This window comes from Ictidomys tridecemlineatus, chromosome 7 (genome assembly GCF_052094955.1).
Source record: "Ictidomys tridecemlineatus isolate mIctTri1 chromosome 7, mIctTri1.hap1, whole genome shotgun sequence".
NCBI classification, from domain to species: Eukaryota; Metazoa; Chordata; class Mammalia; order Rodentia; family Sciuridae; genus Ictidomys; species Ictidomys tridecemlineatus.
Window position 1 is genome coordinate 166,557,178 of NC_135483.1, and position 23,825 is coordinate 166,581,002.

The following is a 23,825-nucleotide window of genomic DNA, read 5'->3' on the forward strand; positions in this document are numbered from 1 at the left end:
CTATCTGAAGCATTATAATCCAAGTTTAGAAGAAAAGGTTTGAAGGAAAACAAAATTTAGGAGAACTGAACTGGAACTGGGGAAAAACACACACACACACACACACACACAAACAGAATAAGTAGAAAAACAAAAAAAAAAAGAGACCCACAGGAAGACAAGAACAGAGGATTACAAAATAATTTCACATAAAAGGAAACTGAAGTTAACAGAATAAATTAACAAAACAACTTCATCATAATGCATCTCAAAAAATAAGTAAGCCAGGCTGGGATTGTGGCTCAATGGAAGAGTGCTTACCTAGCATGTGTGAGGCACTGGGTTCGATTCTGGGCACCCATATAAATAAATAAAGTCCACTGACAAATAAAAAAATTAAGGGCTGCAGATGTGGCTCAAACGGTAGGTAGCCTGCTCGCCTGGCATGCGTGCGGCCCGGGTTCGATGCTCAACATCACATACAAAAAGAAAAGATGTTGTGTCCACCGAAAACTAAAAAATAAATATTAAAATTTCTGCCTCTCTCTCTTAAAATAAATAAATAAATAAATAAATAAATAAATAAAAATTTGAAAAATAAGTAAATCGTTTTTATTAAAGGAGTATCCTATGTGCTATATCTTAGTTAGGCCACCAAATTATCCACTTATTTAATATATACTCTTCTATCATTCATAATAATTTAAAAGAATTAACCCAAAATCAGTAACAATATAACTAACCATATTGTATCCTGCAAGTTAAAAAATCACAGAATCATTACCTATGTATCTCATGCCAGTAACTTTAACAAATTCCTTAACACTCAAATATTAAGAGAACGTATTAAACTAGACGTAGATTTTTACTTGAGGTGTCTAGGGAAATGCTTAGAAAACTGAATTGATTCATTAGTATGAATCCTTGCTGGTTTTTCATTAGGCAGTTTTGCTTTCAACATTTGCTGACTATTAATATTACAGTAGTGATCAATCTTAACCTTCTTTAGAGAGACAGTATTTCACCTGAAACCAGAAGACTTTCTTCAAATACCATCTCACCGCATTTCTATGACTTAAATTCTTAATAAACAGTTGCTTCTGCCTTTAAGTATCTAGAGGGCAAAGATAGCTTATTATTTATTGCAGTGAAGGGCAATAAAAAGCACCCAAGCCTTGAAGTCCTCTTTAACTGGAAGGAGAGGGGGTGGAAACAGCTTTAAGTTAACAAAAAGGAGGGTAGGGCCCCTCCCCTAGCAGCAATACATCAGCACAATAGGAGTGATTCCCTCCAGTGTTTCTGGAGGATAACTAAGAGGTTACTCAGAAGAAAAAGAATTTTTCCCCTCCTCCAATCCACCAGCTTCTCTGATTCTAAAACTACTAAGATCAAAAGCATAAATAGGATTGTGGCTGGGATTGTGGCTCAGTGCTAGAGTGCTCGTCTAGCACGGGAGAGGCCTTGGGTTCGATCCTCAGCATGACATAAAAATAAGTAAATAAAATAAAGGTTTGTGTCCAACTACTTCTAAAAAAAAAAAATAAAGAAAGATGGCTTCCAGTACTTTAAGGTCTGAAAGAACCAAATCCTACAGCACAGCATTCAATATTTCCATCACCAAGCTCAACTCTTATTTTTCCCTCACCATTCATTTATAAACCCAAAGATTCTGATAAATTGGACTAGTTGTCCATCAGCAATATTCAATCTTCCATCCTTTATGGCCCCAGGTTTGTTTTTTTTTTATTTCAAACATAAACACACACACACACACACACACACACCCTCTCTCGGCCTTTCCTGAAATTATCTCAAGAGAGAAAAGTCTACTCTACTCCACACATAAGCTGAAGTTCATTGTAAAAAAATAAAAAAATTTAAAAAACCCTCTTATACCCAGGCACAGTGGAACACACCAGTAATCTCAATAATTTGGCAGACTAAGATAGGAGCATCGCAAGTTTGAGGTGAGCCTAGGCAACTAAACTAGATTGTCTCAAAATTTAAAAAAAAAAAAAAAAAGGGAAGGGGATGTAACAATAACCAGTACCACCCCAAAACAACAACCCCCCCCCAAAAAAAACCCTCTTCTAGGAACCATAGCATCTTCCCAACCATTCTCTTCCTTTATTTGTTCCTATTTTCAATTTGTTCATATATTCTACAGTATTTATTCAACTACTCCCCTCTTGACCTGACTTGTCTAGTTGTTGTCCTTATCTTTTCTCAATAGTCAAACCTCTCACAAGAGTACTAAGATTTCCTATTCCATTTTCACTCTCAACCTACTGTAATCTGGTTTGTGCTTTACCATCCTGCTCAACATTGCCCTTACCAATGGCTACCAGCTAGACACCTTACTATAAATCCAACACTTTCAAGTCTCATCTTTAACTTTAGAAAACACAGATGTTGGTGACTTCTTCCTTGAAAACTCTGGTTTTCAAGATTCCATTTTCTCATTTCAGCCACTTCCTTTGCATCACTGACCTTCAACCCTCTGCTTTTTTCTTTGCCTCCCTGGGTGACCCATGATTTCAACAATCTCTTAGATACTAATGACTCACAATCATTCTTTCCAACCTGACAACTTTACTGAGTTTGACTCTTTTTTTAATCAAAGTACCTGAACATCTGTTGTTGGATGTCCCTCAGGTACCTTGCCATAAAAGTGTCCAAAACTAAACTTATTATCTCTAACAGCTTTAAATCCTCTTTCTAAAAACCAAACTATAGGGCTGAGAGTGTAGGTAGCTCAGTAGCAGAACTCAGGTTTAGTATGTACAAGGCCCTGTGTTTGATGCCCAGCACCAAAAGAAAAAAAAATTACAACTCCTCCTGGATTCCCAATTACAATAAGTGGTTACCATACACTCAGCTGCCCAGAGAAACTTACCTATAGAAACTTGAAATCATCCTTGGCTACTCTTCACCTCTTAAACTTCATACCTCATCATTCTGATAATGCTTGATGGCTCTTGAGCTCCTCTAATTCTCTCCATTCTACTATAGCTTTAGTTCAGGTATTCACTGATCAATAACGCTACTAGAACAGCCTTTACAGACACCCCCAGTCTTGCTCCCTCCAATTAAATCTCCAAACTGCTACAAGAGCCATCTCTCTAAAATGCAATCTGATCTGCTTAAAATCTTCAGGATGAAGCCAGGTGCGGTGGCACACACCTGTAATCCCAGAGGCTCAGACGTCTGAAGCATGAGGATTGCGAGTTCAAAGGCAGCCTCAACAACTTAGCAAGACCCTAAGCAGCTCAGTGAGACCCTGTCTCTAATAAAATATAAAAAAGGGTTGGGGATATTGCTCAGTGGTCCTCTGAGTTCAATCCCTAGTACCTCAAAAAAAAATTTTTTTTTCAGGATTAAATTCAAACTCCTTTGCTGATATAACACTGTCATTTATGTGCTGGTCCCTGCCTCACAATCCAACTTAACCTCTCTCGCTAGTATAGCCTATCCTACAGTCATAATAAACTGTAACAGTTCCTTGAACATGGCATCCTCTCTACCTTATCTCAATTATCTCTGCACATGTTGATCTCCTCTACTTGGAATGTACTTTCTCATGCTACTCCCCTTTCAAGACCACTTAGACATCACTTTCTACAAAAATGATTTCCCCATTACCCTCTTAAATGCTCACATACTGCTTATTTTATCTATTATAACCATGTGTTTGCATATCTAAGATTTGAGTTCCTTATTAGTATGTCCTTTATATTTCTGGTCAAGGATAGAGCCATTACTCTGAAGATATTCAACAAATTAATGTTTTCAAGTGAGGCATAGTGGTGCATGCCTGTAATCCCAGCAACTCAGAAGTCTCAGACAGGAGAACTGCAATTTCAAGGCTAGTCTAAATAACTTAGCAAGACCTGGTCTCAAAAATAAAAAACATAAGCCGGGCACAAAGGCGCACACATGTAATCCCAAAGACTCGGGATGGTTACTTAGGATGGTCACTTGGGAGGGTTACTTGGGAGGCAGAGGATTACAAATTAAAAATCAACCTTAGCAACTTAGTGAGGCCCTAAGCAACTTAGCAAGACTCTTGTCTCAAAATAAAAAATAAAAAGGGCTGGGGATGTAGATCAGTGGTAAAGCATCCCAGGTTCAATCCCCAGTACCAAAAACAAATAAATAAAGCCAGGCACAATGGCAAATGCCTATAATCCCAGCAACTCAAGAGGCTGACATACGAGGATCACAAGTTCAACCCTGACTCAAAATAAAAATTAAAAGGTCTGGGGATATAGCTCAATGTAAAGTGCTCATGAGTTCAATCCCCAGTTCCAAAAATAAAATAAAATAAATTTTAAAATAAAAAGAGCTAGAGATGTAGCTCAGCACTAAAGCACCCCTAGGTTCAATCCCCAGTATGGGAAAAAATATATATATATATAAAGTTTTCTATGTCAGGTTTATATGCATTGTCTTCTTTACAAATTTACAAATGTCTAATCTATTTCACCTTCATAGTCTCTATAATACCAGGAAATACAAGGCAATTATTGAAATGTTCACTGAATAAAGCTGACAGCACTATTATAGGTTTTACCATAAAACTTTACTCACATCATACTTCTGTATATAATCAACAGTTTAAGCAAAAATATTTTCAGTTTTTTATATTCATGGTTGCAAATAAGAGATAATTTACTTTACTAGGAATGATGGCACAAGTCTACAATCCCAGGAGGCTGAGACAGGAGGATCACAAGTTTGAGGACAGCCTGGGCAACTGAGGAAGCCTGTAGTCTCAAAACAAAATTTAAACCAGGCGAAGTGGCACACACCTATAACCCCAGCAAATCAGGAGGCTGAGACAGGAGAATCACAAGTTTGAAGCCAGTCTCAGCATCTTAACAAGACCATATCTCAAGATACAATAAAGAGGAGCTGGGGGTGTAACTCAGTGGTGGCGTGCCCCTGAACTAAACTCCCAATATCATAAAATCAAAATTTTAAAAATTTAAAGAACTTGGGAAAAAGGACTGGGGATATAGCTCAGTGGGAGAGTACCCCTAGGTTCAATCCCCAGTACCAAAATAAACAAATAAATAAAGGGCTGAGGATGTGGCTCTGAGGTAAAGAATGGGACTACCATACACAAGGCAAGGCCCTGTGTTTGATCCCCAGAATGAGAGAATGGGGGTGGGGGGGCAGACAGACACACACGGAGACAGACAATGACTTCACTTCAATTTCCTAAGAAAGTGTCAACATTAGGATTTCAAATTTCCAAAAATAAACTGCCATCTTCCCTAGGCACTCCATTTTGGTGGTCTTCCCAATGTTGAATCACTATAGTAACAGATATTATCTATACCATTTGTTTTACAGTAGCCATGCTTGTTTAATAGTCATCAGCTTTTTTGTGTGCTATTTGTCTTTTATTTAATTATTTGTTTGTTTATTTATTTATTTTTGTGTGGTGCTGAGGATCAAAACCAGTGCCAGTGCCTCACATATGCTAAGCGAGCACTCTGCCACTGATCCATACATAACCCTAGCCCATTTTATCTTTTCCTTTAACAAATGAGCCTGGAAAATAAGAAGATCTTGAACAAAAAAAGCTAAAGTTTGTCTTCAGTGATTTCAGTCAGTGTCTTTTGTATGCTTTCTTTGAAAGAAAGAAAAAAGAAAAGAAAAGAAAGCTAGATAGATAGACAGTCAATACAGAATAAATAGTATGGCACAATGGTTACAAAACAGTGAAAGTATTCAGCTCTGGGTCTGGGACACTTGATCATCAAAGAAAAGAGAATTCCAGAGAGGGCTGGTTGATTCAGCTGAAAATGGTACACACAGCCCCAGAGCAGAAGAAACTAGGGATGGAACAAAAAATAAGTGTATGTGCTAAAACCTGTAATCTTTCAGGTCTGGGTCTTTCAGAGATTGACCCTTGATAACTGGAGTTACAGATCAAACAGCTTGCAAATAGATGTCTGGATCTGGAAAGAAGGCTAGACTGGAATAGATATGAAAAATAACAGTTCTAATTTACAAAAGTACAAAAATCATAAAAAGGAATGTATTATGCCATTTCAAAGTCAAAACAAGATCTGTGCAAAGATGCACTCTGGCAACCAGTTCCTTGGCAATTCAGTCACATGGACATATCATCAAACTTAACAGTCAAAGACTGTTCATTGTTATTGAAAGAGGAGAAATTCTGCAGAAACCCCAAAACAAATTAAAAATTAATTTTCTCTTGTTTGATGATATTAGCATGTTAATTTTTAAAGATATAACAATAGTATTATGGTTATGTTAAAAGAAAAAGTCCTCCTTCAGAGATACATACTGAATATTTACAAACAAAATGATACAATGTCTGGGACTGGCTTCCAAATAACATGAAGGAGTGGGGTCCCACAGATTAAATAAAATGGGCCACAGGAAGGGTACATAGATTTCACTACATATACACTAACAATTTTATAAAATTTTTCATTAAAAATGCATTCAAGGGGCTGGGGCTATAGCTCAGTGGCAGAGCACTTGCTTAGCATGTGTGAGGCACTGGGTTCGATCCTCAGCACCACATAAAAGTAAACAAACAAAATAAAGGTGTTGTGTCCATCTACAACTAAAAAAAAAAAAAAAATTTAAATGCACTCAAAAGTGGGTGCGATGGCATATGCCTGTAATTCCAGCAACTCAAGATACTCAGGCAGGAGGATCACTCTGGTCTCAAAAAATAAAAGGGCTAGGGATGTACCCCCTCCTGGGTTTCATACACAGTACCCCAGTACCACCACCACCAAAAAAAAAAAAAGGGCATTCAAAGTTTCAAAAAAAAAAAAAAACAACCTGTATGCATCAATTTATTTCACTTTATTTCCTAATAAAGAAAGCTTGACAAGGGTTAAACTATATAATCCTAATACTTAGATCAATTATTAAAAGGTAAAAACTCAGAATTACAAGAAGCCACTTTCCTCATAATTCAACAAATTTACCAGAATTCCAAAAACACAAAAATACACATATACTTTCATCTTCAAACATAAAATAGTACTGGAGATCTGGAATAGAACTGACCAGATTTAATTCCAAAACTTCAAGATTTAAGTCAAAGTCATCAAGACACTGGGCCTTCTGAATATTTACACTCAACCTTGAATTGTGATAAAAACTAAATAGGCACAATTTATCAGTAACTAAAAATTATAACTGAAAATTTTGCTGGTTTTGTAGACTACGGACCTATGCAAAACCTGGAACAAACTAGGTTGTTTATATCCAAAATTAGAAAACATCTTCTTTCCCATTCCTACTTACCAGGAGAAACCTAAATTTGCCCAGCTTTTTTTAAAAAAAAAAAAGAAATTTTCTGTGCTGGGGTTGTGGCTCAGCGATAGAACAATCACCTAGCATGTGGAAGGCCCTGAGTTTGATCCGCAGCACCACATAAAAATAAAGAAAATAAAGGTATCGTGTCCAACTACAACTAAAAAAAGAAATATCTTAAGAATATACATATATATTTCCTAGCTTTTTAAAAAATATTTTTTCAGTTGTAGTTGGACACAGTATCTTTATTTATTTTTATGTGGTGCTGAGGACCGAACCCAGTGTCTCACACGTGTAAGGTGGGTGCTCTACCAATGAGCTACAAGCCCTAGCCCTTTCCTTTTTTCTTTTGAGTTGCTGTGGATCAAAACCCAGAGACTACTTACTAGTCCTTTTCATTTTCTACTTTGAGACAGGTCTCACTAAGTTGTCCAGGCTAGGCTCACACTTGTAATCCTGCTGTCTCAACTTGGAGTAGTGGGGATAATAGACGTGTACCATCAGGGTTGGCTCTTATTCCCAGCTTTTTTTATGGCTCTGCAACATAGTGCTGGCCAGAGATACAACATATTTTTCTTTTACTTTGTTCTTCCTTCTTTTTCTCCTGCCTAAAACACAAAGTAATTTTTTTGTTTGTTTGTTTGTTTGACCCACAAGGCAAAAAGCATGAAAGTGAATCATAAATTAAGCATGGAGGAGAAATGAGCAGGAAAGGATTGTGGAACCTCATTAACCCTTGAGCTAATTATGTCTAGACTTCTTGTTTGCTAAGAAAAATTAACAGCATACGTTCAACCCAGTATGTATCAGACTTTCTGTTATTCAGTCCAAAAGCAATCTTAACTGACACAGAAGGTATTATAAACATGTTTCACTTGACCCAAGTTTAAAACAAATCCTAAACCAGGCACAGGAGCGCATGCCTATAATCCCAGCAGCTGGAGAGGCAGAGATAGGAGGATCACAAATTCAAAGCCAGCCTCAGCAACTTTAGCAAAGCCCTAAGCAACTTAGCAAAACCCTGTCTCTAAATTAAATATTTTTTAAAAAAAAATGAAGATGTGGCTCAGTGGTTAAGTGCCCCTGGGTTCAATCCCTGGTACAAAAAAAAAAAAAAAAAAAACGCCAGATCCTAGAAAACTACTTCAATGTGCTTCAAAAGCAGAATGGATAAATAAGTGGTAGTCACATAACGCAATGCAATACAGCAACAAGATCTAATAACACTCAACTACACAAAATGTTAATGGACAAATCTCTATAAACAATATTGAACAAAAGAAGCTAGACCCAGAAGTACATCCTGTATGTATATATTTATAAAATATTATAAGTACAAAAACAGACAAAATTAATCTATATGTTTTAAAGTTAGGACGGAGGCTCCTGATCTGGGTACGAATTGCACAGATGTGTTATTTATGAAAAAAACTAGCAAAACTTACATGAATGTGCACTTGACTGTTAGTAATCTTTAGTAAAACCATTAAAAATAACTGGCCTTAGATACTGAGAACAGAGCACAGAACTCCACCCTTCCTTCCTTCAAGATTCTCATTAGCACAGACAAGGCAACTGAATGCAAAAAAATAAGTCAAATACATACACATACAATATGTATATATTTTATATATACACACACCTTTAAATAGTTATATTTAGAGAATACACAAATTTTTAGTTGCAAAACTGTTGCTCAACAATAGAATCCATGTGAACTTTCCTACAAGACTTTAAGAACTAGAACAGTAACAGAATTATCCAAAAAAAACCCCACAATTTCAGGAAATTCCAAAATGGAATGCTGAGGATGTCAAGACAAAACCATCCATAACAATCCCAATGTCCTGGAAGAAGTAAATCATTCAATTTTGGATATAAAGTTACCAGGTCTATTGTTAAGAGAAGATAGATAAAGTATGCAAAAACATCATATTAAAAAAAAAACTATGTTTATGTTTTTGATGGGGATATAGCTCATCTGGTAGAGTGTTTGCCTAGCATACACAAGGCCCTGGGTTCAATCCCCAGCACCACCACCACCAAAAAAAAAAAAAAAAAAAACACCTATTCTGAGACAACCAATGCTTCCTCAATAACAAAACAATACCAAGGAATCAGAAACAGAGAGAGGATACTGGCTACTTCATGTGTTTGAGGCAACCTTCCAAATCTAGTGTCTAAAATAGTGCTTACAACATAACAACATTTAATATTTATTAATGAATGTACCTGACCACTTATTCTTTCAAAAAAATGAACCCATTCACTATACTGGCATTATTGGGGGAGGGGGATGAATAAAGCCTGATTTCCAACTTTCAAAAGTAAATAGATTAATGGAAAAAGATATTTAAAATGTAAATAATTGTAGTACTACATAGAAGAGTTATAATATTAATATTTTGCTATAGGGCTAATGGCTTTCACAATGTATCTGACAAATGCTTTTTTTTATATATTTATTTTTTAGTTTTCGGCGGACACAACATCTTTGTATGTGGTGCTGAGGATTGAACCCTGGCCACACGCATGCCAGGCGAGCGCGCTACCACTTTAGCCACATCCCCAGCCCTGACAAATGCTTTATAAATTTGAAGTTGAACTACTCAACTAACCTTAATGAGTACTCTAACCATAACAATCATATTCAGTTTTCAAAATACTATTAGTTATTATTTAAGTAACATTTTATTCAAAGTGTTTCATTATAATCATCTATGTTTGCATTATCCACCAGCAGCACACCATGTCTATCAAGGGCATGAAATGGTTAAGGTACCCACTGCTAATAACATGCTCGAGTAATAGCTAGAGCTTAACTGTTTTATGATATATAATACACATAATTATGAATTTTAATACACAACCAGCTCATCATATTCTCCTGCAGTCCCCATCTACAGTTGCTAAGATCAGTAAACATTAGCAGGGATCTATAAAGAACATCGCTAATGCTATCAAGACAGAAAAAAACACAATTTATGTGTTAAAGATAAGTACAAATTCTGTTACTGAAAAATTGAGTCCAAATGTCATTCTCTAGAATCTGGGCTGGTCTCAAGGATTTGATTGAGCAAGAGAATACTGAAGTAACTTCCAAAGCTGGTCCCAGAAGCCTTACTATTTCCACTCAGGTTATCTTGAAACACACTCTTTATAAGCACTTGACCTGCCATAAATCTGAATACCCAGGGGTCTAGCTCCACTCAGAGAGGCTATGACACTCTGTGAAGAGCAGAATTCCACCCTACTCTACCTCCCTGAAGGCATCTTAGGCCTTATATACCTCCCAGCTGAGGCCCCACACACCAAGGAGCAGAGATGAATCTAACCCACAGAGCTAAAATGATCAAAATAAAAGATTGTTTTAAGTCACTAAATTTTGAGGTAGTTTGTTCGGAAGCAACAGATAACTAGAATTATATAAAGATTCCAAATACTCGTCTAGAGATCAATCATTTAATCAATATCTCTTTCTGGGGTGGGGGTAGGGTAATTCAGTTACAGAGAAGCACTGTCAAATAACAGACCTGAATTGAGGAGCTTAGGTCCAAGATAATGATGCTTTTTTCTTTTCTTATTCTTTTTTTTTTTTTGCTCTTTTTGGTACTAGGGATTGAACCCAGGGGCACTTAACCACTGAGCCACATCCCCAGTCCTTTTTTTTTATATTTTATATTTTGTTTAGCGACAATGTCTTGCTGAGGTGCATAAAGCCTTGCAGCTGGGACACAGGCATGTGCCACCATGCCCAGCCCAAGATGCCTTTGATGGTGATTATCATTAAAAAAAAGAAAAGAAAAAAAGAAAGAAACTAGAAAATAAGAAAGAAGGGAAGTTTTGTACAGATTAAATGATAGTTTGATATTAAGCTTCTATATGAGTGCTTGGTTTTGTTGTAAAGTGAAATTAGGCAAAAGGAGAATACCAGTCAGACTGCTGTCACTGGTTACATGACAGTGCCTTACCCTCTTTAGGAGATTATGTACCCATGATGAGAGCTATGGGCTCTTTCTCCCTTTAAAAAAAAAAAGTGCACAAAACACTCCACACAGCTCAGTGGATTTTTAGCCCTCAGAGTCCATGGCCCTTAGGTTTAGAACCTGTTTCAGACAATAATGGTCCACAAATCCACCAGAAGATAATAGGATTGTTAAAACTATAAAAATGTTTTTACTCAAATTAAAAAAAAATTAATTTATCAATGGAGAACCCAGCAATTTAAGTTTTATGTGGATCTAATGTCCACTTATTTTAACCTGAAATTATTATTCTATTTCATTATCTTAGCACCAAACAATAAAATTCTGGGTTGCCTCAGAAAATAAAAAAATTTTTGGTGGTGCTAGGCAAGAGTCTACCACATCATTCTAAGGTTGTCTTCTGGGAACAGTGGTTCAGTTATCTTACTCTTCACATTACACAGTAGTAATATGGACATTTTTGCTCTCAAAAGATTCTTGAAGGTATGGATTCATTTTCATATCTTGTTAAATCTTTAGCACCCAACACTGAATATGTACTGGGCCCTAATTATTAATGATGCTAGTCAATCAGCCTGGAGCAAGACTCCTCAAACATTTTGGTCTCTGAAACCCACAAAACTATTGTTTTTAAAAAAAAGATTATATTTATTGACATTTATGATATTAAACAATGAAACTGAGAAATATTTAAAATATTTATTAATTCATTATAAAATAAGAATAAACCCATTATTTAACAAATAACATTTTATTAATAATATTTTCCAAAACAAAATTAGTGAGAAAAGTAGCACCTTCACATTTTTGCAAATCTCTGTAACGTCTGGCTGGATATTCTACGTGCTTCCATATTTCAATCTGTTGTGATATCACAAGTCAAGTTAGTTTCTAGAAAGCTTCATAACACCCATGGAAGAATAAGAATAAACAAACACACACTGTCTTAATATTAATATGAAAATAGTTTTGGCCTCACAGATCCTATGAAAACAATCTCTCTGCATCCTATGTCCTCTATTTCTTTCTTCACAGCCTTTTTAAATTATCTGACTTCAAACTGGAGCAAAAATAATTCTACAATTTATTTTTTTCTGCATATTATTCTTTATCAGGCTATCATAAATTTCAACATGCCTTCTAGCTACTTCTGAGCATCAAAATGAAACTGAGCATTTATAGCTGTTCTTCCTTCCCTGGTTACCAAGTAAACAACTGTCTAGAGAGGTACTTATAATACCATTTCCATACTAACTTGGGAATTAACCTAGATTATCACTAAGTAAATCCACCCAAAACTAATCTAGATTATGGTTAAGCTTTAAATACAGAAGTGTACATTTTTTGCAATAGTACAAATCAACAAAAACCTCACTTGATTTCACCATGTGGTACAAAACTGGGTTAAAAACCAAAGGAATAAGTGTGTAAATTATTTTAAAGTTCAAGTACATTTTGGCGTTACATATAAGTTTTCTGAATAATTATCACAAAACAAGTAAAAGGTCAAAAATACTTTTAAAACTCAAAGTCTTCTGAGCAAAACATTACGAGGACCAGATCAAAACTCTGAATTAAAAACTAACCATAAACATAGTTAACTAGAACAGGTTGAGGAAAAACAACTTTAGGCAAAATCAATCACTGCTGACTGAATGCAAATCCCAAGCAAAGTCTTGAGAACAACGTTGAGCTGAAGCACTCTGCCATTAACAGGCAGGGTTTTGCAAATGTTCTGGAACTACTCTACAAGTACAAAGTTTTCCTATCGTTTTCCTCAAAAGTATCAATATTCTGCAGGTTAATGCTCAGATAAAAAGCTTTTGGTTGCTCCAACAATTCTGTTCTACTGTTTTGTTTCTTGGTTATTCTTAGTGCTCTCTTACAAGTGGAGAGTCGATGAACCAATCCCGAGTAAGAAATTGGAAAGTACAGAAAAGAGGCGACAGCTCTGCACCCCCACACGGAAAAAGGACTCCGAGGCGAGCGCCTCGGCTGGGCCCTAGAAGCAACCCGAAGGCAAAGCAGCCCTTTCCAGGTTCCCCGCAATATTAGACAACGTCTCCCTCGCCGCCCCGCGCCCTCCGGGACCAAGAATCTGAAAGTAGAGTCCAGCCGCTTTTCAGGGCCACAGAGCCTCCCAGTCAGGGATTTCTCGCCCGTTACATAACTGGGGCCTAAGGCCCCGTTTCTGCAATCCTTCCTCTGAAGCGAGATGGACAGGTTCCCCAGGGATCCTCTCAGGGAGGTAGAAGCAGGGTTCTGCACCTGGTCGACCCGGGAGAAAGAAGGGGGACGACTTGAGGGAGGCCGCGACCAGAAGTACTGGAGCACAGGGGGTGAAGAGCGAGACAGAAGAGGGGCGGGGCGGCTCCCGGAGCACCGAGACAGGCCGGGGCGTCTCCGGCCAGAGCCCGCTCCCCTCCCTCGCCCACTCAATCCCCACTGGCCGACCCTCCCCAAGTCCGCGCTCCCCTCCCCCGCGCCTCCATCCCCAGCCCCAGCCGAGCGGCAGGCGGACCTGCAGGGTAAGGCCCCGGCCGCCACCGCCGGATGGCTTCCAGCCCAGTACCTGATCAGACATGGTGACGGTGGCTTCACCTGGGGATCTCCGCACAGCAGCGGCCTCGGGTAAGTAGAACCTGGCTCCGGGGTTTACAAATCCGTCTCCCTTCCCCACAGCACAACACCGCGGTTGCAGGGACTTCCGCTACGCCTCACGTCACTTCCGCTACGCGCAGGGAGGAGGAATGGGGAACAGAGGAAAAGGGAGGCGGGAAAACGAGTGGGGGAGCAGTCCGAAGGCGGGAGATCCCCAGAAGCAGCTTTGCTGTTGTCGCACAAGTGAACTGGAGTCTATCACCGCCTCGGAGGACCACGCCTTAAGCTTTAGACCCGAGCCCATCTCCGTGGAGAAAAGGTCCCGGCTCCCGGTCTCAATGTTTGGAGCCATACTGACAACCCAGACTCCTCCCCCTCCAACACCTTGCGCATTCCTGAATTCTGAACCAAGATACTTCTTTTGTCTCCTCCCAGTGTTGCTCGTCGACCCTCCCTAAAAGTGTGGAATTGAATGCCAGTCCTTATTTCTAGAGCTACTATTTTTGGTTATCCTCTCGTTCCCACAACTTCCGCACCCCTGCTAAATGACCTTGATTGAAACAACTAAAAACGACTGCTTGAACACAATCTTGATGGCTACTGATGAAAGATGCTGCTGAAAGTTCTAAACTCCAGGGGGGAGGAGCTAATTCCAACCCTTGAATTGGTGCTTTGAGTTAAAGAATGAACCTTTTAAGATTTCTTCAGAATACAATGGCCCAACTGGCAAAAGCATGGATGATAAGGATATAAATAAATGAAATGGGATAGAAAATGAGTGGGGGGAATCAATGAACCCTCACATTTACATCAATTTGAATACCAAAACAATTCAAAAGCGAAAGAACAGTCTTCAATAATTAGTACTGGGACAACTGGAGATGCACATGCAAAGAATGAAATTGGATACACAAAGTTAACTTAAAATGTATCAAAAGTATATATGTAATTGTCGGGTGGGATAATCCTTACCTGTTCCTCCTTTAGAGGGCAGACAGAACATGATGATTGAAGTTCGAATGGTAAGTGATTAGCATCTCTGCTTAATTATGACCTGCAACACCCTGATTACCCCTGATTCTAAAAAAAAGAAGAAGAAGAATGTATACGCAAGAATTAAAACCAAAAAGTTCTTAGGAAAAAACAGACACAAATCTTCATGACTTAGGTTGGATGATGGCGTTTTAGAATACCAAAATAACAAGAAACCAAAGAAAAACTGAAAAATTGGACTTGATGAAAATTATAACTTTTGTCTTTGTCGTTCAAAATACAAACTAAAGAATGGGAGAAAATACCTTCAAATAAAACATTTGATAAGGGTAAATTTATATTTATAATAATACAGAACTATTATTACTCAAACAATAAGACAATCCAATGTAAAAACAGATAGCAAACTGGAATATCCAGTGAGGATATACAAATGGACATGAAAAAACACTCAATATCATTAGTTCCCAGAGAAATTCAAATTAAAATGACAAAGAGATACCACTTTATACCCACTAGGATAACCATTATCAAAAATAATTAACAAGTATTGACAAGGATATGAGAAATTGCAATACTCATTTACTAATAATGGGAATATAAAATGCGCTGGGAAACAGGCTAACAGTTCCTCAAACTGTAAAATGTAAAGTAACCATATAACAGCAAATCTCTCTCTCTTTTTTTTTTTTTTTTGCTTGTTCATTTCTTTCTTGTTTGTTAGGTTTTGTTTTTTGTTTTTTCCTTTTAAAACTTAGCAATTCTCCTAGGTATGTACCGAGGAGAATTGAAAATATATATCCATAAAAAAAAAACATACACAAATGTTCATAGCAACATTGTTCATACTAGCTAAAAAGTGGACACAATCCAACTGTCCAGCAACTGATAAATGGTTAAACAAACTGATATAGTCATACAAGGGAACATTGGACTATAAAAAGAAATAAAGTACCCATACTTGCTACCATGTGATGAACCTTGAAGTCATTATGCTAATTAAAAGAAGGTAGTTAGTTATGATGTAGGATTTCATTCATATAATATGCAGAATAGGTAAATCTATAGACAAAAGGTAAATTAGGGGCAGGAGATGTAGCTCAGTGGTAAGTACTTGCCCAGCAGAGTGAGTCCCTGAATTCAATCCCCAGTACTAAAAAAAAAAAAAAATTAGAGGACTGAGTGACTGCATCAACATATTACTAGGGGCTGGGAGATTAGGAAGGAAATAGGGATGACTGCTGATGGGTACAAGGTCTCTTTTAGGAGTACTGAAAATATTCTAAAATTGTGATAATTGCACAACTCTATGATTATATTTTAAAAATCAACACTTTAAAGAGATGAACAAGGGCTGGGGTTGTGGCTCAGTGGTAGAGTGCTCTCCTAGCATGCATGAGGCACTGGGTTCAATCCTCAGCACCACCTAAATATGAAATAAAGATATTGTGTCCAATCAAAAATAAAAAATAAATATTAAAAAAATTAACAATATATATAAAAACTATACACACACACACACACACACACACACACACACAATGGCCCCTAGAGCTGTTAATGACGTATAAAGTATATTAAGAAAACCTGTAGAATACACACATCCATGCAGGATGTTCAGGAAAATCTAAGACAAAAAATGGCATATAAGTTGAAATTCAAAGGGTAAGTTGAAATAAGCTATAAGCTAGAGCAGCAGTGCTTCAACATTTTGACCCAAGGACTCCTTTAAACTTTGGGGGGGGGAGGGTTGTTTGTCTTTTGTTTTGTTTTGTTTTGTTTTGTTTTAGTAGTACTGAGGATTGGATTCACAGATGCTCTACCTCTGAGTTTCATCCCCAGCCCTTTTCATTTTTATTGTAGGCTCTTGCCTCAAACTTGCAATCCTCCTGCCTCAACCTTCTGAGTTGCTAAGATTACAGGATGTGCCACCATGCCCAGCTAAACTTTTAACAATTACTGAAGACATCAAAGAGTTTTTGCTTATGTGTGTTCTATCAATATTTATCATATTAGAAATTAAAACTGAAAAAAGTTTTAAATCTTTATTAATCCATTGGAAAAAAAAACAAAACCCTTTATATGTTAGCATATATAGCTTTTTTTTAATGAAAAAGGACCATGTTTTCTAAAAACATAAAAAGGAAAAAAACTAGTCAAAAAAAATTTTTTTTCATTTTTGACACCCATTCTTTCAGTGACTTACAACAGGTAGAGAGGGCAGAAGAAATACTACGTACAGGAGGCCCATGAAAATCGCCTTTGTAGGGATTGGGTTGTTGCTCAGTGGTATAGCACTTGCCTAGCAATTGTGAGGCACTGGATTGGATTCTCAGCACCTCATATAAATAAATGAATAAAATAAAGGTCCAGGGGCTGATGATGTGGCTCAAGCGGTAGCGCAATCACCTGGCATGCGTGCGGCCCGGGTTGGATCCTCAGCACCACATACAAACAAAGATGTTGTGTCCACCGAAAACTAAAAAATAAATATTAAAAATATCTCTCTCTCTCTCTCTCTCAAAAAAATAAATAAATAAAGGTCCATCAACAACTACAAACTATATTTTAAAAAATCGCCTTGTAATGGGCTGGGGATGTGGCTCAAGCGGTAGCACGCTCGCCTGGCATGCGTGCGGCCGGGGTTCCATCCTCAGCGCCACATACCGACGGAGATGTTGTGTCCGCCGAGAACTAGAAAATAAATATTTAAAAAAAAAAAATCGCCTTGTAAGTTTTCAAATCAAGCAAATCTCTGAGATTCAGATGAATGTCCTTGGAAGTTTCTTTCTTTCTTCCTCAGTCCTCACCTTGAAAATTACTGTCATATTAAACCAGTTATTACTGGACATTTGTTACATTCCACAAATGTATTACAACAATAAGAGCATGGTTTGAATTTAAGATTTCAGAGGTAGAGCAATTCTTGGTGATAATAAGGACTAGGGGTATGGCCTTGGAAGTGAGTCACTAAAGTGTCCCAAGAAATAAAGAGATAGAGGAATAAGAGGGAGTTGGATAGGTTATGTAGAAATTGATGTCATCCTAGATGAGAGCAGATCTTGAGATTATAGGAAAGTCAGTGAGCTAATGAATGAATTTGGTAGATCACAATAAAGGGGAAGGACAGGTTTTTTGTTTGTTCTATGATACTGAGGACTGAAGCCAGAACCTCATACATGGCTAGGCAAGTGTTCTATCTCAGAGCTATAGCCCCAGCTGTGAGGATAGCCTTAGGCCTGAGCCTAAGCAACTCCATTTTAAAAATTCCAGTTAGAAACCTACAGTCTCACTAAGCACACCCACAGAACACTGCAGTATGGCCTCAAACAAGTTACTTCCCCTCACCCTGATAAACAGGGTGAAGCCCCTGGCAGGCTGTCCTTGAATGATAAGAGAAAAAGGCTAGAAGATCAGAGACCACCAGACCAGATGTTTCTGACCCTAAGGCAAATGATGTCACTGAGAAATCCAGTGGTAGCTGATAAGGATTGGAATGGGGGTCAAAAGGCCCAGAATTTAGTATAAATAATAGAGCAAATGAACAGGGATTCAGCCAGCCGAAACAAGGATGCACTCCAGCTGGAGAGCCTGATGAGGATCTGACATCCCATCACTTGTCATATCGTTTTCTGATCTGCCTGATCCTCACCACTCTCAAACTCTACCGCCTTTCTGGACCTTGGTGAGAGCTGGAACTTCTCCCTACAACCCTCTCCTCAACTGGTCGTCCACTTCACACCAGGAAAATGCCTGCCTTGGTTCCAGACCTGGTCACCACGGTCTGAGTGAGTGTGCATCTGCTGGACACAAAACCTAAGGCTTAAGACTTTTGATCTGACATTTGAACTTAGCATGCAGACAGAATGTCTTTCATTAGCCTGTCATGATTAAGTGTGTTTTGCTTTGCTTAGAATTAATCTAGAATTGTTTGCTGTGAATTAATTAATCTAGAATTGTTTGTTATGAATTGATTATCTCTTTTGCAGTGCCTAGCATTAAGGATTGTCATTTTCTTGATTAAGAACCTATAGAATGAAATTATATTGAGTAATTTGAGTGAATAAAGCATTGAAAAGGTCAGAAGTTCGTGGACATTCTTTATTTCTCCCCTCAACTGCATATGTTGCAATTTTGCCCCCTTGAGACACTAGCCCTTTTTATTTTATCATGAGACAGGTCTCATTAAATTGCCCAGGCTGGCCTCAAACTTGTGATCCTTCTACCTCAGCTGCCCAAATTGCTAGGATTCCAAGCAAAGGACAGTTTCTAAACAAAAATGGTAGTCAAAGTAGTACTGGAGATAATTAGAAACATGAAATACTTGGACCAATCTTCTAATTTCTCCAATAAGGTTACTGGACAAATTAAAATTAAACATTACCTGGATATCTATTATGCACACATAATCTAGCCATGTTCTGGCACCCTTTATCTCTTCTTCCCTTCTCCAAAAAAGAATCACAAGTCTCTCCCATACCCATCTGGTACCATGGGTGAAGTAGCATTCCACAGTTATGTTAACTAACAGACAAATCAGATCAGAATAAACTCCTCAGTTTAGCAGTAAACAACCTTTTCAACATAGGAAGGAGTTAAACCCTGTTTGTGGGAACCATTGGTAATCTGAGAGCATTTTTTTATTATTTTTTTTTAGTTGTAGTTGGACACAATACCTTTATTTTATTTATTTTTATGGGGTGCTGAGGATGGAACTCAGTGCCTTGCACGCGCTAGATAAGTGCTCTACCTCTGAGCCAATACCCCAGCCCCCTAAGAATATTTTTTAAGAACTTAAAAAGACAAAAATAAGAAAGGAGAAAAGTGATACCGAGTTGCTCATATTAGTGAGACAGGAATTTAGAATAAAGAAAAAACCCACAAGCATAGTTGTAAGTCTTGAGCAATATGCCCTTGGCCCATGATGCCCTTGTAAAATAAGGGAAATATGTAAGCACAGCGAAATTGTGTAGCTCCACCCTGGGCCCACCTCCAATCCTGCCCCTGATACAGCCCTTCTACAAATATTGGAACCCCCTCAGCCAGCCCAAGTCAGGGCTGCTTCTCAATCTCAAGACAGCCTGAATTCTCCCTTAAAAGTTTTTTATTCTTCCTAAATAAATCTCTGTCCATGCCTTTGTCTTTCCCATCACATATGCCAAGAACCCCACTGATCCTGAGTCCCCCTTCTCCCCTGAGAACTCCTTGGACCCTTCTCTGGAAACATCTCTTTTCCTGTGACTTTAGGAAGAGGTAATACCACCAGTTTATGCATCCAGTACCATTCAAAAGCAAAGTAACAAAAAACATAAGCATTTCCCATCCCTTGTCAAATCATTCAATTTTTTTTTTAATATTTATTTTTTTTAGTTCTTGACTGACACAACATCTTTGTTGGTATGTGGTGCTGAGGATCGAACCCAGGCCGCTCGCATGCCAGGCGAGCGCGCTACCGCTGAGCCACATCCCCAGCCCTCATTCAATTGTCTTAGAAAAATTTCAACTATCTCTGTTTTTCTAATAATTTCTCTATTGTTGTTATTATCAATAACTTGGAAACAGAAGCATTTTCTATAAAACTTTAAATACAATTAACGTGTCATCTTTGTTGGGGATGAGTTTGGAAGATTTAACCTAAAGACAAGATCACAGTCATGCTGACTTGCCAAGGCTGACCTTGAACATGCCATCCTCCTACCTCAGCCACTGAAACTAACTTGTTGTCTTCTATGAATAGAACTGTACAAAAAATTAGAAACTGACTCACACTACAACCTTCACACTCATTTTCTCACTTGGGTCAGAAAAGTCAGAAGGTAGAAAAGAAGTTTTTTTTTGTTTTTTTTTTTTTAAATTGGGTCAGGGCTGGGGATGTGGCTCAAGCGGTAGTGGGCTCGCCTGGCATGCGTGTGGCCTGGGTTCGATCCTCAGCACCATATACAAACAAAGATGTTGTGTCCGCCAAAAACTAAAAAAATAAATATTAAAAAAAAATTGGGTCAAAAGAGAAAAGATGTAAAATGAAAAATTTGACTTCTTACTGTGATTCACTTCCACTTGATTTTTAGAGCCAAAATACAACTTAGATGCTCTTTGAAATGGTGATTTTTTAACTTAACCTATTTGTTTCTGATTTCAAAATTATAAGCCATGCTCATTTCCACAGATTCTTAAACAAATTTTGTTAAATATAGTGATCAAACTAAAAGTAAATTTTTAAAGATCAGGAGGAAAATAACCCATTCATATGAAAAGATGAACTTATCAAAGGGAAATATCAATCTAGGAATGGTGGTGCATGGCCTATAATACCAGATACATAGGAGGGATTGCTGAGTTTGAGACAAGCCTGGGCAACTTAATGAGACCCTGATAAAATAAAAAGGGGCAGATTGATGGCTGATGGGGGTGGGGAGTGGCTAAGTTGTAGAGGGTTTGCCTAGTGTGTTCAAGGACCTGTGTTCAATCCCCAGTACTGCCCCCCAGAAAGGGGAGAGAGAGATTAAATAGAAGTATCACCAAACAAATGTTTTAAGGAAATCACTGTATCTCATGAAACTTGCTCTACAAAGTTGGAACATAAGATAGTCATATAGCTTGTTTTTCCTCTGAAATAAAAATATTTAAACTTCTAATTGTGTATGAAATCAGTGATCTACTAGTGAGAAATTATTTAGGGGACAGTAATTTGATTATATATCCCTAATTGACATATTCTAGGCATAAAAAGAGTGCAAATCTAAAACTAGTTCAATATTAATAATGTCAGTATTATTATTCTGAAACTATTGTATATCAATTATGAATAATGTAAATTTTATCTTTTATTTATTTATTTTTTTGAACCAGGGATTGAACTCCAGGGCACACAACCATTGAGTCACAGTCACATCCCCAGCCCTATTTTATATTTTATTCAGAAATAGGGTCTCACTGAGTTGCTTAGCTCCTTGCTTTTCCTAAAGCTGGCTTTTAACTCATGATCCTCCTGCTTCAACCTCTCTACCAACTGGAATTAGTTACAGGAGTGCATCACCACACCCAGCATATCTCTATCTTTTGAATGTCTGTAGGATCAATAGGATGCCCCCTATTTTATTCCTGATATTGCTTGTTTGTACTTTCTCTTTCTTGAACAGCATCATCAGGTGGGTATTGTTAGTTTTTGTTTGGTAGTAGAGATTTAATATTGAGATAATTGATTAAGTTTGTTTTATTCTAATATGTACATATTTTTTAAATGAATTAAATTTTTTCTAAATGTTGATGGACCTTTATTTTATTTATTCATGTGTGGTGCTGAAAGTCAAACCCAGTCCTCAAACATGCTAAGCAAGCGCTCTGCCACTGAGCCACAACCCTATGCCCTCTAATATGTACATATTTTTAAGGCAAAGAATTTTATTCTGCATAGTTTTGACTTTCTCTCAAAAACCTTGAGAGGAACCCAGGGATGCTTATCACTGAGCAATATCCCAACCCATTTTTATGTTTTATTTTGAGAAAGGGTCTCGCTAAGCTGCTTAGGGTCTCACTAATTGCTGAGGCTGGCTTTGAACTCACGATCCTCCTATCTCAGTCTCCTGAGATTACAGGCATGCGTCACCATGCCCCACTGGGTATTGGTTTTATTAGTGATTTTAAAAAAAAGACAACTTTGGCTTGCTTTCTTTACTTATTTTAAATGCTTCATGCTTGCTTGATAAGCTTGCAATCTACCACTAAACTGCACCTCTAGCTTAGCTTTGGATTTCTTGATCTTCTATATTATAGGTTTTTACTATTTTATTTCTGCTTTTATCTTGTTTTCTTCTTTCTGTTTTCTCTGGGTTTGATTGGTTTTTCTTTTCATAGCTTCTTGATATTAATATTGAGATAATTGATTTTTAACTTTGTTCTTTTCTTTTTTTCTTTCTTTTTTTTAAAGAGAGAGAGAGAGGAGAGAGAGAATTTCAATATTTATTTTTCAGTTTTTGGCATACACAACATCTTTGTTTGTATGTGGTGCTAAGGATCGAACCCGGGCCACATGCATGCCAGGCGAGCACGTTATCGCTTGAGCCACATCCCCAGGCCTGTTCTTTTCTATATGTACATATTTTTAAGGCTAAGAATTTTATTTTGCACAGTTTTAGCTTCTTCTCAAAAAAAAACACAAAAAACCTTGACCTGTTGTACTAATATTTTCTTTATTATTTAAGTAAAAATATTTTCGAAATACTCACTACAATTTCTTGTGACTCTTGGAGTATTTACAAGTTTATCCCTAATTTTCAACATATATAGTATTTTTAATTTATTTGTTATTAATGTCTAATTTAATTTCACTGTGATCAAAGAACATCTCTATGATTTGAAATTTGTTGAAAACTGCTTTGTGCTAGGTATGGTGGTGCATACCTGTAATCCCAGCAACTCAGGAGGCAGGACAATCTCAAGTTCAAAGCCAGTCTCAACAATTTATCAAGGCTCTCTCTCATAATTAAAAAATAAAAAGGGGTGGGGATGTGGCTCAGCGGTTAAGTGCCCCTGGGTTCAATCCCTGGTACCAAAAAACAAACAAAAACTTGCGTTAAGTTCTAGTATACGGTCAACTTTGGCAGCTCAGTTATTTTGTGCCTGGCCAGACTGCGGCAGAGGTTAGAAGTACAACCAAGATGGCACAAGTTCTTTTTTTAAAATTTTTTTTGAGTTGTTGATAGACCTTTATTTATTTTACGTGGTGCTGAGAATCAAACCCAGTGCCTCACACGTCAGACAAGTGCGATACCGAAAAGTAAGAACTTGGTTTTGGTTGCATTACTTTAGGGCAGGACAATATGTTTATCTCTTTTTGGGGTCTCTCTCTCTCTCCTTATAAATCCTCTAGGATTCAATCATGGAGACTCCACCCTTATTACCCTATCTAGTTTAATCACTTCCCAAAGACCCCAGCTCTAAACACCATAGTGG

At 37.6% G+C, this 23,825-nt stretch overlaps 1 protein-coding gene and 1 non-coding gene across 2 annotated transcripts in view; both read left to right on the forward strand.

Moving 5' to 3' along the window:
* Kiaa2012 (KIAA2012 ortholog) overlaps positions 1 to 16,046 on the forward strand; it is a 139,269-nt gene extending 123,223 nt beyond the window's left edge. The window contains exon 23 of the mRNA XM_040294716.2: positions 9,767 to 16,046. The gene's annotated coding sequence lies outside the window, so the exon portion shown is untranslated. The remainder of the gene's footprint in view (positions 1 to 9,766) is intronic.
* LOC120883812 (U8 small nucleolar RNA) lies at positions 14,830 to 14,959 on the forward strand. The gene has a single exon (XR_005726004.1). It is a non-coding gene; the product is annotated as a U8 small nucleolar RNA (small nucleolar RNA).
* Positions 16,047 to 23,825: the final 7,779 nt, after the last annotated feature.